Source organism: Falco peregrinus, chromosome 14 (assembly GCF_023634155.1).
Source record: "Falco peregrinus isolate bFalPer1 chromosome 14, bFalPer1.pri, whole genome shotgun sequence".
Taxonomy (NCBI): domain Eukaryota; kingdom Metazoa; phylum Chordata; class Aves; order Falconiformes; family Falconidae; genus Falco; species Falco peregrinus.
In genome coordinates this window covers 2,176,216-2,192,252 of record NC_073734.1, presented here as the reverse complement: position 1 = coordinate 2,192,252, position 16,037 = coordinate 2,176,216, and the positions used below count along the sequence as shown (strand labels likewise).

General features: G+C 51.0%; 1 pseudogene; it reads right to left on the bottom strand.

The window, feature by feature from the left end:
* LOC129785706 (hydrocephalus-inducing protein homolog) overlaps positions 1 to 16,037 on the bottom strand; it is a 67,344-nt pseudogene that overhangs the window by 23,375 nt on the left and 27,932 nt on the right.

Genomic DNA, 16,037 nt, shown 5'->3' with positions numbered 1-16,037 from the left:
CTCACGCACCCGGCCGTCCGTAAAGAAATGTCTGCTTATCTACATCACATTGGTGTCGGTAAGTTCTTCATTCCGAGATTTCGGTAACACTGCCATCCCATTCTACTCTTGTACGGAAAGCGAGTAGCACAAGGAGCAGAAGGTAGCCCCAGAAGTTGTACACAACTGTCACTGTGGCTTTTGTGCAAAACTATTCCTCTATCCTTTGAGCTCCTTTTGTGTGACACCCACCATTAACTAAAGCTTAGGGACTGAAAGTTGATTTCTTTTTTTATAAAAGTCTGCTGCTTAGTCATTCCAGAATGTCCAAACCAACTTCTTATTGCAAAGAGCAGCCCACGTGTGACTAGATCACAACTCGGAAAAAACCCTCCTGGAACAGCCTTTTCAGTGATCCCTGACTTTGGGCTTGCAACCGTGGCACGGGGATGTTTGATCACGTCCAAAGCCAGAAAGGAAGAGCTAGGGAGCTTGTGCTGAATTCAGTGGTTTTTCAGTGGATCCAGCCGAAGCCCAGCTGACAGCAGAGATGAGTTACACTTCACAGCTCAGGCACGCATCAGAGGGCTGTGTACTTCTATTGCACAGACACCCGAAAAGAGGCAGTACTGGGTGCTCGCTGTTCAGAAGATTTTTCCATCTTGCATCACATGTGGCCTAATTTTCATTAAAAACTTGATGTTCTAAACCATCAAAGCTCTTAGGAAATGACAAAGATTTCCAAGGGACAAGTTTTGCCCATAATCATGGGTGAGGCATGCCCCACGGCCACTATCATCAAAAAAAATCAGTGGCCATTCTTTCCCTTCTGCAGCAGGCCCTCAGCCTCTCCTGGAAGGTCTGCGGAAGCTATCCTTTCTTCTGCCCCTACATTGATGCTGGAACTTTAGGAAACCCTGGGAGTTTTACGCTCTCTCCTTCCAGGTGAACCTCAGAGAGTGCTCTCCTGAAAGGAGGAGGAGCAGAGTAAAATACAGACCATTCAGGACAGCCGAGAGAAAAAGAAAGAAAAAAGAGAGTATGTCCCGCTCCTCGCTAGCAGCTGGGGCTTCCAGGAGCACCCAGCCGCTGGCCAAGGCCTGGGTGCCCCAGGCTGGGACCGTGTGATGCTCCCACCACAGCATGTCCCAGAGCACATGGACCAGGGCATGGAGGGGCCGCAGCCTCCTTGTCCTCAGTCCCAAAGCCACACCTGGTTCTGTGGAGTGAGAATTCGGATCTCAGTCGGGTTAACACCTTGGCACATCATGGAGGGATTACAGCTCGGCATTCAAAGAAACAGGGGTGTGGGTGGCCCAACAGCACAGACCTGTTTCCCAAGTCCCTAACTTCTGCTGCTTTCTGGCACTCGTTTTTTTGCCCACGGAACGTCCCCAGGTTTTGAGCTTGGTTTTGAACGTGATTCTCAACCAACCACATCAACACAGAGATCCAGTTTTACACAATGTAGGACACGGCAAGTGAAGGAGGGATCAGCACTTAGGATTTTGCTTCTCCCTGCAAAAGCGGCTTAGAAATGGGTTTTGGAAGAAATCAGATGTAACCCAGTACATTTCCATATCCAGAAAAAAACAACAAAAAAAGAATTTTAGGTGATTGAGCCCCCCCACCACGTTCTTCCTTCCAGCACTCAAGAGCCATGGCTTTATTTGCATGAATAACTAAGAAAGTTCATTTTGAGCTTAAACAAAACAAATTTCAAACCACTTCTTAACCGCTGGCTTTGCAAGTTGCACAGTGCTGATGAGTTCTGTAAATCACCTGGTCCAGAAGCGTTCGGCTAAGCGATTTATGGAGGCAACTGCAAAAACACACATGGAGGCCAGCCACTTCCCCGTGGGGCTCGAGATCCAACTGCAATTTCACAGTGCTGCACTAGGGCAAAGCTTCTAAATATTCCCTGCAAGGGGCACACGCTGTCTGCAAATCGTCCTCCAAAGGGATCTGTGACTGGCATGCAAATGCACGAGGAAGGCAGTCACACTGCTCAGAGTCGTCAAGAAGCAAAATTAATGACTCCCTAGTTAAAGATCACGGGTTTCTTCTTTAAACTCTTTTTGCACCCTGGGACAGTCTCCACCCTGACGATACAGCGGCTCAGCTCTGTTTTGTGAGGGATGGGGGGTAGGTGACCTCCTTGAGGTCCTCTCCCAAGGGGCCCATGGAAGAGTTCAGATCTCCTGAGGGACCACGAGGGTTTTTCCAGAGCAGGCTCCTCTTTCTAAACACCGATCGCTTGCCCAGCTCTGTTTCCTGTAACTCCCAGGTTGCATGTAAGTAATTTTCCTATTTCTCTGCCACAACAACAACAAAAGCTCTCCAGGCACAACCCCTGGAGATCCCTGCAGCAAAGTGATGGACAGCCCCACCACCACAGCAAAAATCCCAGGGCCAGGAGCACAGCGCTGAGCCAGGATTCCCTTGGGAGCAACTTTTTAAATCAACCCTTTCCTTCCACAGCTCTAACAACTGCAGCTGGCGGCCAGGAAGGCGGTTTGTTAACACGAGCCCTGGTTAATTACTGTAGGTGGCATTTGCCAAGTAAACCCTGCGCAATTACCGTATCAATAAAAAGCTGTTTCATGGCCTTTGTATCTGTCAGCTTGGAGCAGTAAGGAATGGCTCGAAGCAGCTGGGTTAGTGATCTCAGCACCCTCCAGAACGGGAGCCTGGCTGCTGGGGACCACGGGCCTCGCACCTCCTTCCTCTTAGATGGGGAAAACCAGAGTGTTCCCTGGATGGAAATCTGACAGGGACCTCCCACTCCTGAAAAACACCTCAAGCAGCACCACACGGACGGAGAGGAAGGACAAGGTAACCTGAACCACGGAGCTTGCTGCAAGCATTCCCTGCCCCGTGCCAGCACAGCAAGGCCATCACCTCTGTAAGGGCAAAGGCGGCATAACTCGGTGGGTCAGTGATAACCGCTCCCAGAAAAAGACCTGACAGCACTTCTGTCAGCCGGGGGGAGCATAAAGCTTGTCTAGCAGGCTGCTCGCACTCTGACTTCTGGGGAGGGTGCTCACCCTGCTGAGGACAGCGAGCCCTGTAACACGCGACCCAGATGAAGCAGAGACTTGAGCCACGAGGTGACGATTCCCACGCAGGGACAGCAGCACACGTGTGGCACGTTCACAGACACCCTGCGCTCAGCAGGGCTCAGCCACTACGGTCTGGCAGCGCCTGGAGAGCGGGAGGTGACCCAGGGGCAGGGAGCACGTTTCACTCAGCTCCTACCGCCTCAGGAGCCCGATGGTGCATCCACGTAATAAAGGCTCATCCTGGAGGTCTATAGGGGCTTAGTGCTCGTCCACCAAAGCTCTTCTGCAAGTACCTCTCTGCCTTTACAAACACCTTGCAGCACAACGAATGCATGGTATGAAAGCTCGCTGCTTTGGCTGCTCTGGGATCAGCGGTCGGAGCCAGGCGCGCTAAGCCCTGGCTCTGCACAGACCAGCTGGGAGCCACAGGGACAGCAGGAAGGTGCTGGCACTGCCCTGCTGACCACCGGCTCTTCCTAGGAATTCCGTGGGAACCAACTGGGCTGGAAGAGTATTTGTGCCTCGCCTTTGCTGTGGGTAGCAGGAGGAGGAGAAAGGAGCTGTACCTGAGATGTCGCAGCAGACTGTTGATACACTCTGGCTTCTCAGGGTTTGAAGATCACGTAAATTTCAACTGAAGAATTTGGCCAGACATCTCCCTCCTAAGACAGGAGACAACAAACCATTTACCTTCAAACGTTACGTTTCTTGTTTTCAACCACAGCCCTGTAAGCCTTTATTTAGAGCATCAATGATGAGCAAGGAGCAAACAACACTTACAAAATGTGTAAGACTTTGGAAGCAGCTGTGAAAAAAAATAAGTCCCTTACCTTTACTAGCACCCGGTAAAGGCTTGCCTTTTTTTTTTTTTTTTTAATTAGGGCTATAATAAAGGAACTAAACTGGCTGGCTTCAGCATATCAAGGATCTCTTCAGAAGTGCCAGCTGACCTAAAGAAAAGATACGGTTTCCCTCCAAACCTTCCCTTATATCCCTGTGTCACTACAGCCATGTGAACACGTCTTCTCAGATCAGAAGAGATTTAGCAAGTCAAATGGATTTTTCCATTCTTAGTTACAAAGATAGAAAGAAAGAAAACCATGCCTGCCTTCATCATTGCAGAAGAGATCTGTAAACCAGCTCACAAACAAAGGCAAGGTCCCGTCAGGGCTGGCTACCCCGGCCAGGGCTCACTGTCCAAGCCTCCCTCTGCTTGCAGGCAACAACTGGCAGAAGAGGAATATCAGGGCTTTGCAATCTGCTCCAGCTGCCTGCAGGTCTCCACAGGGGGTATGAGACATTGCCCATGACACAAAGCCCTAGTTGTCCTGGCCTCCTCCCGTTCCTGCATCACCGCTGCTGTCGGAAGCGGAACCGGAGCTGGGTCAGTGCCCACGTGGCATTTCTCTGACACTAGAATGTGATCCTGGCTCAAAATAACCCAAACCGAACACCAAAATGGTGAACTTCCGCTGCACAAAAAAAATCCAGCTTCAGCAAGAACCTGGGAGAACCCTGCAAGCGTAAATCTTCAAACAGCGAGGGAGTGGCGATGGGTCCCTGCAGGTGTTATTCCCAGCGGCCGAGGCCCCAGCGGGATGATTTGCCCAACACCACCGAGACCACGGTGATTGCTGCAGTGTTGCTGGCATCTCTCTGTACGCTGTATAACTCACCAGATGTCCTGCCATGCTCCAGGAAGCCAGTCAGTGGTGCAGTAAGATCCTGGTAAGGGACATATCTCCCTACATCCAGGGTGCTGCTGGATCCCAAGGCACAGTCAGATGAGACTGCTCTAAGGCATCAGAGGAGACAAGCCTACGGACGAGCAACACAACCCATCCATTCATATGCACCCGCACAGCTCTCTGCAACAATCCTAACGCAGCATTATTGATGGAGCCTTGCACTCATATCCTCACTCCCAAGAAAACCTGCACCAGCAGTTAACAGACTCAAACCTCTTGAGCTTCTGACATGAAATCACCATTCTCCAGGATTCAACGTATTTGGACAGAAACTTCAGGCAGTACGTCCACAATCAGCTTCCCTGTATTGTCAGTGAAGCTGCACGCCAGACTGTTTGACTCAAAGGGAGAGGGCAAGAAGAAATCATCAGTTACACATTATTCTACTATTCTGTGGCTAAAAAAAAAATTGTGAAGGACATGACTGTTTTGGGAAACCTTTGTCATTTCTCCCTTCATTACTGCTGTATGTCAGACCATAAAACTGGAAAATATTGTGACCTATTTCTCCTGGGAAATGAAAATAGGCTGTTGGAAAGGTTCCTCACATTCCTGCTACCCCACGGGGAAGAAAGAATTGCTGGTTAAAAGGATACACTTCACTACTCACCCTTGCGGGCTACTGCTACATAGGCGTACCAGCCCTAGGACACGGCAGGAGCCAGCGGTCTGCCGCGGCTAGCATATTCTCCGTAAGATGGCAGTTGAGTCAGATCATGGAAAACTACCGTGGATGCTTGCCAGGACAGAAATGCAACTATGCAGTGCTGTGAACACGATATTGCAACACTGCTGGCTTAATGTCAGCCTCAGGCAGGCTGCAGCTGGCAGGTGGCATAAAATACAGACGGTGGATGTATGATGATCCAGCACAAAAACTCCTGCTGTTGTGCCCTGGCTTTGCTACAGCATATGCCAACGTGATACCCGAGGGGACGGCACACCATGACTCACCGCTACAGAAGTGACCTCAATAAGGAGACCAACCATAAATAGATGCAGATCCTATTTCCCCTCCCTCAGCCCCTAAATAATGCGAATCTCCTCAACCTCCACCAGCCTGAAAAGGAAAAAGCTGGTCTTGGAAAGTGGGGCACCACCAACTGTCGGCCTGCTTTGTTTGGTGGAGGGAGAAGGTGATCCATGGAAAGGAAATCACTGCTCAAAGCACACCAAAACCCCCAAAGACAGAGCTGGCAACACAAGTACTGAAGTGACTCCCCAAAGTGCATCCTGTTAGTTCAGGGCACTCAGGGAAAAGGCAGCGCCAAAGCCAGTATCTGCCCCTTCCCATCAATAACCGAACCCACAGCGAGCGGAGGGATGGACCATAGCTCCCACTGGAGATGGCGCCTTCTGCCAAAAACCAAAGTGCTCTGCAGTCCCCTCTCATTTGGATGGGGACCAGCTGGGCACCTCAGCTGAGGTGGACGTTTGCAGGAACAAATATCGCTGTTATCTCCTGGCCCAACCTCTGCACCAACAGCAGTAGCACTTGCGTAACCTGCACATCTTGAAGACCACCTCCATCGGCTCAGAGCTGACACGTGGCACTGAGGAGTTGCTACCAGGCAATGACAAGACAGTGATGACTTGTCAAGGTAAGAGCAATGATTACAAATCCTTTTCCTCCCTTTCCTCTGGTTTCCATTTCCAAGGAGTCAGCTCCCACGTGTCTGTACTGTGACTTACAGCTAAGCTGTGGTGGGGAAGGTGCAGCAAAAAGCAAGGACTTTGTCCTTTGAGAGCCACCTGGGCTTCTACCACAGATGCTTCTGCTGACATACCATGCGTCTTTGCAAAAATAAATCAACTTCGAGATGCACTCAGGAAGTCAGAGTTACAGAACAGCTTGTTTCCCACAGGCTTGGACGGCTGCTCAAAACGTTCATGGTCACAGGCTGACTGCAAAACCGCTCCTCCTCTTTTCTCTTATTATTTTCATCAGCAAGTTAACCTTATACAGGCTGAAACAGCCTGCTGCAGCTTCCACTGAGAGCAACCCCTGGCAGCTAACGGCCCGCTTACACAGCAAAGCTGCTGCACAAACCCTGCAAAGCCACCCTGCCCAGAGAGCCTTTCCAAGGCTATCGTCCCTCCAGCGGCCTCCTAACCTCTGGGAACCTCCAGCCACTTGTTCCAAGGGTTCGATTCTTTCTATAGGGTGCTCCCAGGCACCACAGGTGATAGGTGGGAAGAGCAGCCGCCGCTTTTGGCCAGAAGGTCCGAGGCAGCAAGGTCCCAGCTCTGGTGGGGCCCCTCCAGCAGATTTACACGGTGCTGCAAGAAGGGTCTCTGTCCACGCTAGAAGTTACGGGACTCTCACCGGGGAGAAGGTTGTGGAAGTCAGCAGCAGTGGATTTTTAGATTTTACATTTGATAGGAAAAAAGACTAACATTTGATGTGAAGACACCCGTACGCCAGGGGGGAAGACAGACATCAGCAAAACTATGAATGTGAAACCCATTGTTCCATAAATCATGGAATTAATGGAAATCTAAAGACTGATAATGCTGAACCAGCCAGGAGGGGAACGACTCCTGTAGTATCCCACTTACACCCAGTCCTAAGCCAACTGTAACATCAACACAGCCATTCAGGAAAGGTTTCCACTCGAGACTTGAGGCCAGGCTACACTCTGGGTCCGTACAGCGCTACACGGAGCACCAGGACTCAGCGGGCAGCCAGGCTGCTGGACCTCACCCTAATGCACTTCAGGAGCCCAAGAGCAGGTTAAGCTCGTTATGGAGACCTAGCCCAGTTGTAATGAAGCAGGAGCCCTGGGACATGCTCCAAAACCAGCTGGCACAGCTCAGGTGATCGGCTCCCGCTCTCTGCAATACCCCCGCTGCTCTGACACAGGCTCTTGGTCCCATCATGCTGCTCTCAGCTGCAGTGGTGTGAAACTGCAGCTGTGCTCACATGGGGGGCTCTCAGCCTCATTCGGGCTATGGGAGTAACCAAGAAGAGAACAAGATCCCCTTCCTTAAAAAAAAAAAAAAAATCGTTTCACCTACTATAAAAGAAAGAAGAGGCTCAGATTATTCTAGCGTTTGCAACAGGATGAGAAGGGATTTTGCATTGCTCAGGCAGCAGGCATTCTTCATCTCAGACCATGCAAATACTCAGAGTCAGGGCTCTGTTTCATTGAAGGACATGAGGTTTTGATTGCGCAAACGCAAAAGCAAAAAGTTTTCTCCAAGTCTGCAATGAAACTCAAAAAGTTCGTTTAAAGCTGCCAGCCTTGCGTGCAGGCTCACAGACGATGCTGGGAGGGAGAGTCACACATGGTATAAATCCAGATTATATGAAGGGATTGGTCTTTCCGTGATTAAACGGGCTGAACTTGGCCTCCTTTCCATAGAGGACCTTTTCATTCTTCAATAGGTGAACTAATGCCCATGGTTAATCCCCATACGCTACGTGTAAGGCCTGCCCTTATATATAATAATCAGTACCCCTGAACACTGTAAGGACACTTATGAAGTGCCCTTAATTTATAGCCCTTGCAGCAGAGCTCAGCTTTAGGCAGGCTCTCGCCGCCTGCCAGGACCTCACTGTTTAGAAACGCTTTTTGCAACAACCTCTCCCAGCCTCACTAGAAACCTCATGTCTTCCCTCTCGGCACATCAAGACGCTGACGCGGGTATCTGCCAAGTGACCTCATTCAGGGAGGAGGAGGAGGAGGAAGAGAGGTTCTCAGCTATCACTTACCACCGGCTCAATGGCAAAAATATCACTGGAGAAAAGCATAGAGTCTTCTCGCACCTTTGCCCTCTGGTTCTGGAAGGCACGGGAGAGAAGGGAAAGGCGTTCTTGGAGCGTGGGGTCCATTGCACGCTGCTTGAGAAAAGAATCCCTCTCATTCTCCTCCTGCTTCTGCAGCCTGCGACAGCGCCTGCAGCCATGGGGAGACACAAACCAAGCAGATCATTTAATAAACAACATATTTGCAGAGACTGTCGCGTAAGCGCAGGAGCAGCCACGCACGGGGGGAGGAACAGCAGGAGCAGCTCAGCAAGGGGCTGACCCCAAGCCACGGGGTCCCAAGCAGATCAGGTTATCACTTGTTCGCTGGCATGGCAGGTAGTTTTACGCCACACTCACGAGCTAAGAGGAGGTTTGTGAAAGCTAGCAGCCCTCAGGAGAGCCTCCTGGCTCAAAGCTACTGCCACGACTAATGGACAACCCACCAACACCCTCAGATGGCTTTTCCTCCCGTAGAGGTGCTCGGGGAGATGGATGAAGATGAAGGAGCACACACTGCAGTGCTTCGCTGGCAAGGGGAGAGCAGCTGGGATTCAGCTGCAGGTTACCAGCATCACTCTTTTTTACCTTCCCTTTTGGACTGGCAGGGATAAGCAAACTAGATCTGCTCCACTGCCTACACTGCCATCCAGCAGAGGATCCCAGAGCATTTGAAAAGCCAACTCACGGACTTTCAGGCATTGCATGACTTCAGTGAAATTAATGGGTTTATATGCATGAAGACAGAGGCCCCGAGAGGTGAAGGGACTTTGCCTAGCATCACCCAATAACGAAGGCAGGACCAGCATCTCTGAATGCAAACCCTTACATCCAGCCTTGAACCACTTCAACATTTTTCTCTTTTTGGCCTTCTCCACAGAGCTTTGACACAGGTCACCTCTCCCTCACTCGGTAGTTGTAGCAGCAATCATTCTAGTGTTTAAAGCTCGCAACCGAGAGGTGAGAAGGGAGCACTGCTGCAGAGCACTTGCTTCCCAGCTGGCACGTGGATGTGCCCCCTTCACGCTCCAGTCCCCTGGCCACCAAGGACCAGCAGGTGACTACTCGAGGGGGATGAGGGGAAGGCTCCATACACAGCACATCAGGGCAACGTGGTATAAACAGGACCGCAATCACCACCCAGCTAAATTCCAATACATTTAGAAAGGAAACACAGCCATGGACATTACTAGCAGCACGCAGACAGAGCCTCGGGCAAATGCTGTCACCAGTGCCAAAAATACTTTCTTTGGCTTGCTCCCTGTGGAGTGTCATGAGAAATGTTTTTCCACGGCTGACCTACAGCGCTGTGCATGAGGGGGGCTTCCAGGCACCAAGATGAGCAACCCTCAACTAAGCCTTCATCAACAGACAATAATTCCATTGTTGAATCCCAGAAAGTCCTGCAGGAGGGAGACAGAGCAAACCCCTGGGTAGACCTTGTGATGATCCAGGTCTTTTGGGGTGACAGCCAAGCGCAGGGTGCTGAACTGCCTCCTCCCATCGTAAAAGTCCTCTCTGCTCTGACATCTCAAAAGCTTCTGCTACAGCAGGACAGTGGCCTCGGAGCTATGACCACCCCTAAGACTGCAAGTAAGGAAGAACAAAGCACTCTGCTCAGAGTACAGAACACGAGCTGGCATAAGATCAAGTGCCATTGGAAAAAAATGGGTTGAAGTTAACTGTGGGGAAACCTGGTTGCTTCTGAGGGGAGAGAGGATCACTCAGGGTCCCATCTGAGATAGGCAGGTGGGAAGAGATGCTAAAAGAATGGCGCAGGGACGTACTAAGAGAAGGTCATGAGACTTTTTCTGTTAACACACTGATCTTGCACAGAAGTCACACACTGCGCAATTAAAAACAGAGAAGAGTGGAAAACTAGTTTTGGCCTTCAAGGCATTTCTGACCTAATTACACTGAACTTTATTTGCTCAGAAGCCCTCAAAAAGTTCTCCAGCTGAAGGCAGTTTCCTGACCAGCTCTGGGTTCAGACTAACTCCTATACACCTACAGCCATTCAACTCTGAGAAGGCACACAAGGACTCCCTAAATCACCCCAGCTTCTAAGTGTCTTTTCCAGTGCATCCCCTTGGGCTAGAAGTGTTTCCCTGCTGCCCCAAACGGAATTTCAAAGCTTCAGAGACACCCTGTGGAGAGCCTGCCCCACCTCTCAGCACCACGAAGACACAGGTGCTGACGCCCAAAGGCACTTCCAAGTCCTGTGCTGCCCTGCCTTCCCCGCAGAACCCTCCACCTCCGAACTCTCCGAGCCCCGGAGAAGGGGCAGGGATACCTCGTTGTGCTGGAAGCCGGGACAGCGCAAGGCAATTCAGCATCCTACAGCCGGATGGCCTCAACGTTCGGGGCCAGCAAAGCACCCTGCCCTGCGCACTACTGGACAAGAAGGCTGAAGAAGGTTGCCATCTTATCAAAGCTGGAGGGGAAGAAACTGCAGTGAATATCACCACAGGTACGCTGCCTGCAGCTGTTAGGTGCTACCGCTCAACGCAGTCCCAGGTAAGGAGTGCCGACACCTTCCTCAGCCTCACAGACCCTCTGCGAGCCCAGGGACCTGGCCTCACTGACTTAGGGCTCCCACAGATGGGAATTTGCTCTCCGAGGAAATGCAACCTTTCCTCCCCAAAACATGAGCTGGAACATGGATGGAACCGGAATGGGAAGCACTGAGCTCCATTACCCTGAAGCCCAGGGGGGGACACCCTGGTGTCGTGGATGGTTTACTTGTCCTACGCCATTCAAAAAAGCACCAACATCCCTCTGAGGCCGTACGTTAGTTTTACCCTTGGGCAGCCTGTCTTACTGAAATGAATCTTCCCAACGAACCTCAGGTTCTCCTGATCCTCCCCTTCTTGACTAACAAAAGCCTTCCACTGGAGTGGGCTATGACTTTACTCCGATTGTGGATGACCACGGATCTGTGGTTTGACAGCGTGATGTAGGTCTTCCCAGCTGTCAAGGAGTTCCTGTCTAGCCTGATGTTGACATCTTCAGCGGCTCCATGAAGGCTTGTGTGAATATCTTCACCTGGAACAAAGCAAAAGCGAGACTTTGCTCATCGCCCTTGCTGATGGGAGTACAAGGAACAGAGGAAGCCACAGGGAACAGAAGTGTCACAGCCTTTAGCTGTATTAGCAGTTCCACAGATCAATACCTTTATCACAGCCTGATAGCTGCATGTGTACAGCACGAGGATGTCCTGGACACCACCTTAAGCACCTTATTTCTGGGTGGGCTTGTGAAGATTTATCCCCAAGGTGACCCTGTCTACAGGGGGACTTTTTCAGATGTGCCCAGGTGGCCTTTGGGTTGCCATCCCACTCGGGTCCCAGGGAATTCTGCATCTGAGTCGTTCAGGTGACTCTCAGGAGTCCCACCTCGGTCACGGCTCGCCCAGAGTCTCCTGCAAGCACGCCACCGGGGTTGTGTCTCTCCTGATCCCTTGTTGCCAACAAGCCAAGGTGCCTGGGGCATGCAGGCAGAAGAGGGAGGCAAGCAAAGTGACAGCCCACGGCAGGATGGGACGCAGATGAGAACTTCACTGTGTTGGAGCAGCAGCACCCTCACTTGCTGTGTGTCTGTGCAGACAGGTCGGAACGAGACTGGTGGGGCACGGCCCACGCCAACCTGCCCATCACAGCCCTGCAAGCCCATTTCTTCTGCCTGGAGCCTGTCGGTGCCTGTGCCTGAGCGTGCAAGTCTGCACCGAGTATTCCCAAGCTGTCCCACAACCCGAGCGAGCACGCCTTTGCTTTCCACCTCAGACCGAAGAGGAGAGAGCCCCTGGCTGCACACAGCAGCCGATTAACGCCTGGAGTCTTGCTGGAGCACCCGCCAGCACTTCACCCTCCAGAAGAGACCCCCACCAAAGCGTCCCTCACTGCCAGAGCTTCCAAACCTTCATTCTTCCCAACCAAGCAACTCCTGGGAGTCAACCATCTCAAACTTGAGCACCGAGCCTACTCTGCCTGTTGCAGGTGAGGGTTTCCAGGTGAGAAGCAAACCACAAACACGAGACATTCTCCGTCGAAATGGCACTTCTGTGGAGCGTGTTTAAAGCCTCAGAGCCAGCCCCAGCTGAGAAGGGCAGCGACCCGGCCATCCCTGGAGAGCATCCCCCTGCCGAGGCAGAGCCTTCTCCTCGCTGCACGGGTTACAGCAAGGCAGCCAGGGGATGGACCTGCCTTTCCAAGGCGGCCACGCAACAGCACGGGGGAGAGCTGGCGGTGTCCTACACGGACTCCTTAAACCCTAAGGCAGACACAATGCGGCGAATCACAGCCGTGCCAGGAGAAAGAGAGCCCCTCTCTTGGAGGGAGGTTGGGAATGAATCACCCTTCAAACAGATCTCTGCAGCCATTCCCTCACCTCCACACATGGAGAGTTCAGCCTTCGTGCCTGTATAACCTCAACTTCTCTGCTCTTAAGGGAGCCCAGGAGGAGTGGGAGGGATTCGTGGCCAGAGATGAGTTATGTTGCGAGAGAAACAGCGACGTCTCCAATGACTGGACAGCCTGCTTTCTGGAACGGACAACTTAGCGTAGAAAAATAACTGAGGTTCAGAAGCATTACAGAGGCAGGTGTGCTTTATAAGCACTGCCTCCCCCCTCCGCTGAATCCTCGGCGTACGTTGGCAAGCAGAGGAAGCAGGACCCAAGAAATGGGAGACATGCACAGTGCTTTGAGCATGTACAACTCGGGTTCATGGAAACATGACATGAAAAATGCTCTACGAGACAACAAAGTACTGCAAAATGAACTCCACGAAAACTATCATGATCTCCCTGTCTAAACCCATGGCCAGGTGGGTCTTGAAATAATGGGAATAGTTCTGATCTTAAAAACCAACCTGAAGCCTTTGAAATTTAATCGTTCTTTCTGCCCTTCTCCGAAGTACAGAGCAGCTTCTATACGAAGACTGAACAGGATTCCTCAACCTAGAAACCACACAGGAGATAGGTAGGTTTGTAGAAGTATGAATGGCCTGGGAAAAAGTGAACGAGGAAAAAGTTGTCACAATTTGTTGTAAAACAGGAACCCGAGGGCCTGAAATGGTATTAGTCAAAATTAGAGAAAAGTAGTACTAGTACTTTTCCAAGGAATATTCCTTCCTTTGGAACGTACTGCCATAGGTGCCTACAGGCGCTCATCGCTATAAATCCACAAAGCAACTGGACAAAGGCTTGGAAGGTAAAACCATCAGAAGCGATTAAACAAAGACATGAATAAAGCCTCCAGCACAGAAAAATGCTGCCTCCAAGGCCCACGAGGGAGAAAGCATATGCACTGCCTGCTTCTACACGCTTTGCTAAGCATCCCCTACCGCTGCTCTCCTGGAGAGCACTTACACTCCCGGCTGCAGGCACCGAGGACGCTTCTGAAGGCTGGAGGGCTTTGCCGGAGCACCTTCTACCACAGAGAGAAGGATCTGGCATCGTGCTGACTGTGTAAACCCACAAACCTCCCGGTACAGACGAGAGCGTGCAGACGCCAGCGAGTCAGGAGGGAGCAGCAGGTCTTTCTGCCAGGCAGATAAACTGACACAGCAGAGCTGTCAGGGTTGGCCCAGGGCAGCTGCAGGCTTCATGGCCTGGGTGCCAAATCAGATGTGACATTTATTTAAGACTCTTGATGGTTTAATATATAAGTCTGGAGGAAAAGAAAAAAACAACAACAAAACAATCTCTGTACTGTACCAGCAATGTAGCCCTAGGTATTTCACCTGATGGGGTAATGTCCGTGGGTCTGTGCTTTGGGATGCTTTGCTGCCATGAAAGCACATTTACTGAATCCAGACGTACCTGCCCTATCGTTACTTACACAACACGATGATCTTATTACAGGCTGTCAGCTCTCTCATTCTTACACGCTTTTGACGTATTTCCCAGAGACAGCAGGACACAGCTCACTCTGCAACCTGAACAAAGCAACACCTGAACTTGAAATTAAAAGAGAGGCTTCTTACACAGCAGTAGAGCAGGTGCTTTGGGCTGTGCACTCCTGAGCGATGCTCTCTGAGACAGCGGGAACACCACCGTGTTTTATTCCAGCATCCATCTGCATGGCTATGGCCACCGGTATCTTAGCACATCATGGTAACTTTTAACTATCTGAAAGTAAGAAACCCAGCACTGGGTCATCCTCTGGGGGGCCTGTTGTGCAGGAGGAGAGGGAATTTACAGAGGAGCTAAAATATCTTTCCGAATATTAAGCAAACCCTTGAACAAGATTTCAAAACAAATTTCAGGTTTTATGAAGAATGCGTTCCCAGCATTCAACAGCCAGTACCTTCCTCCATCGATTACTGCTCTAAATATTAGGAAGCTGGTAGCCAGATGGATTAGACTGAAGAGAAACAAAACAGCACTCTGCTGCCTTTCGTCCTCACCGTAATATTCTCCCTCTATCCCTGTAACTCCCTCCTCGCTGAATTTGGATTTTAAACCTTTTTAGGAGTGCATGACAGTCAGGTTCAGAATATTTGGGTAACAGGGAAAGCAAGTTTAAGTTAATTTGCCCAGTTTGTCAGAAAACTATGCCTGGCTCTCACCTCTTCTAAAAGAGACAGGTCCTGCTGCTTTTTCACTGAAAATACAAGCAAGCAACGAAAGCTGAGCTCTTCACTCAGAAGTGTCATTGTACCTCCACATCGACCCTTTGAGCAGTTCTTTTGCTCCTGCTACTATCACGATACCCAACTGCCTCACCATCACCAGCATATTCTGGTTTTTCAAACAGCATGCAAAGGTCTGCTGGTACCACTTCACCACCGGAGAAGGGAGTCACTTCACCAGGCTAACGATCTCTGGAAAGCAAGAGGAGTCCCCTGCGGCGGGATCCAGCCCTCCCCACCATATGCTTTTGGCTGCACCTCCCACAGAGCTACCTCGGTCAGAGCCAGGAGCGCTGCTCTGAGCTGTTTTGCTGTCAGGAAGCTAATGGCATCACCTACAAAGTGTGCTGGGTCTCTGACAAAGGCCACCTGTCAGTCCCCACGCTCGTATTTCCAGCACTAGAGCAAAACACAGGGCAGCGACAGTCATTTTTAAGTGCTTCTCTGAGGCAGTGCTCATGAGCTACCTTCAGACATCATTAAAACCATCGTGCTAGTTACTCCAGCCCTAGGAGCAGCTTGTTTATAAACCTCACCATTAAATAACTGCTGCCAGCACAGGGGTTTCTACAGGACCATTGCCCAGGCTACAACAAAGCTCAGGGCACCCTAATCATCACTGCTGCCACAGCTGATGCTGTCAACAGCTAAAGCCCCCAGCAACGCCCCCTCTGAGCCCATGCAGCCCATCGCAAGGAAAGGATCTGCTACCCCAGAGCACTGCAAGCCACCGTGAGACAACAGATGGGCAGGAAAAGGCAGATGGAGAGCAATGACCAGCCACAGCGTCTACGGGACAGGTCGCAGGCTCTTCAGACGGCTCTCCTGCACTTAGGAGTCACCTTGCTTTCCACCAGGCTCCTTGTTGT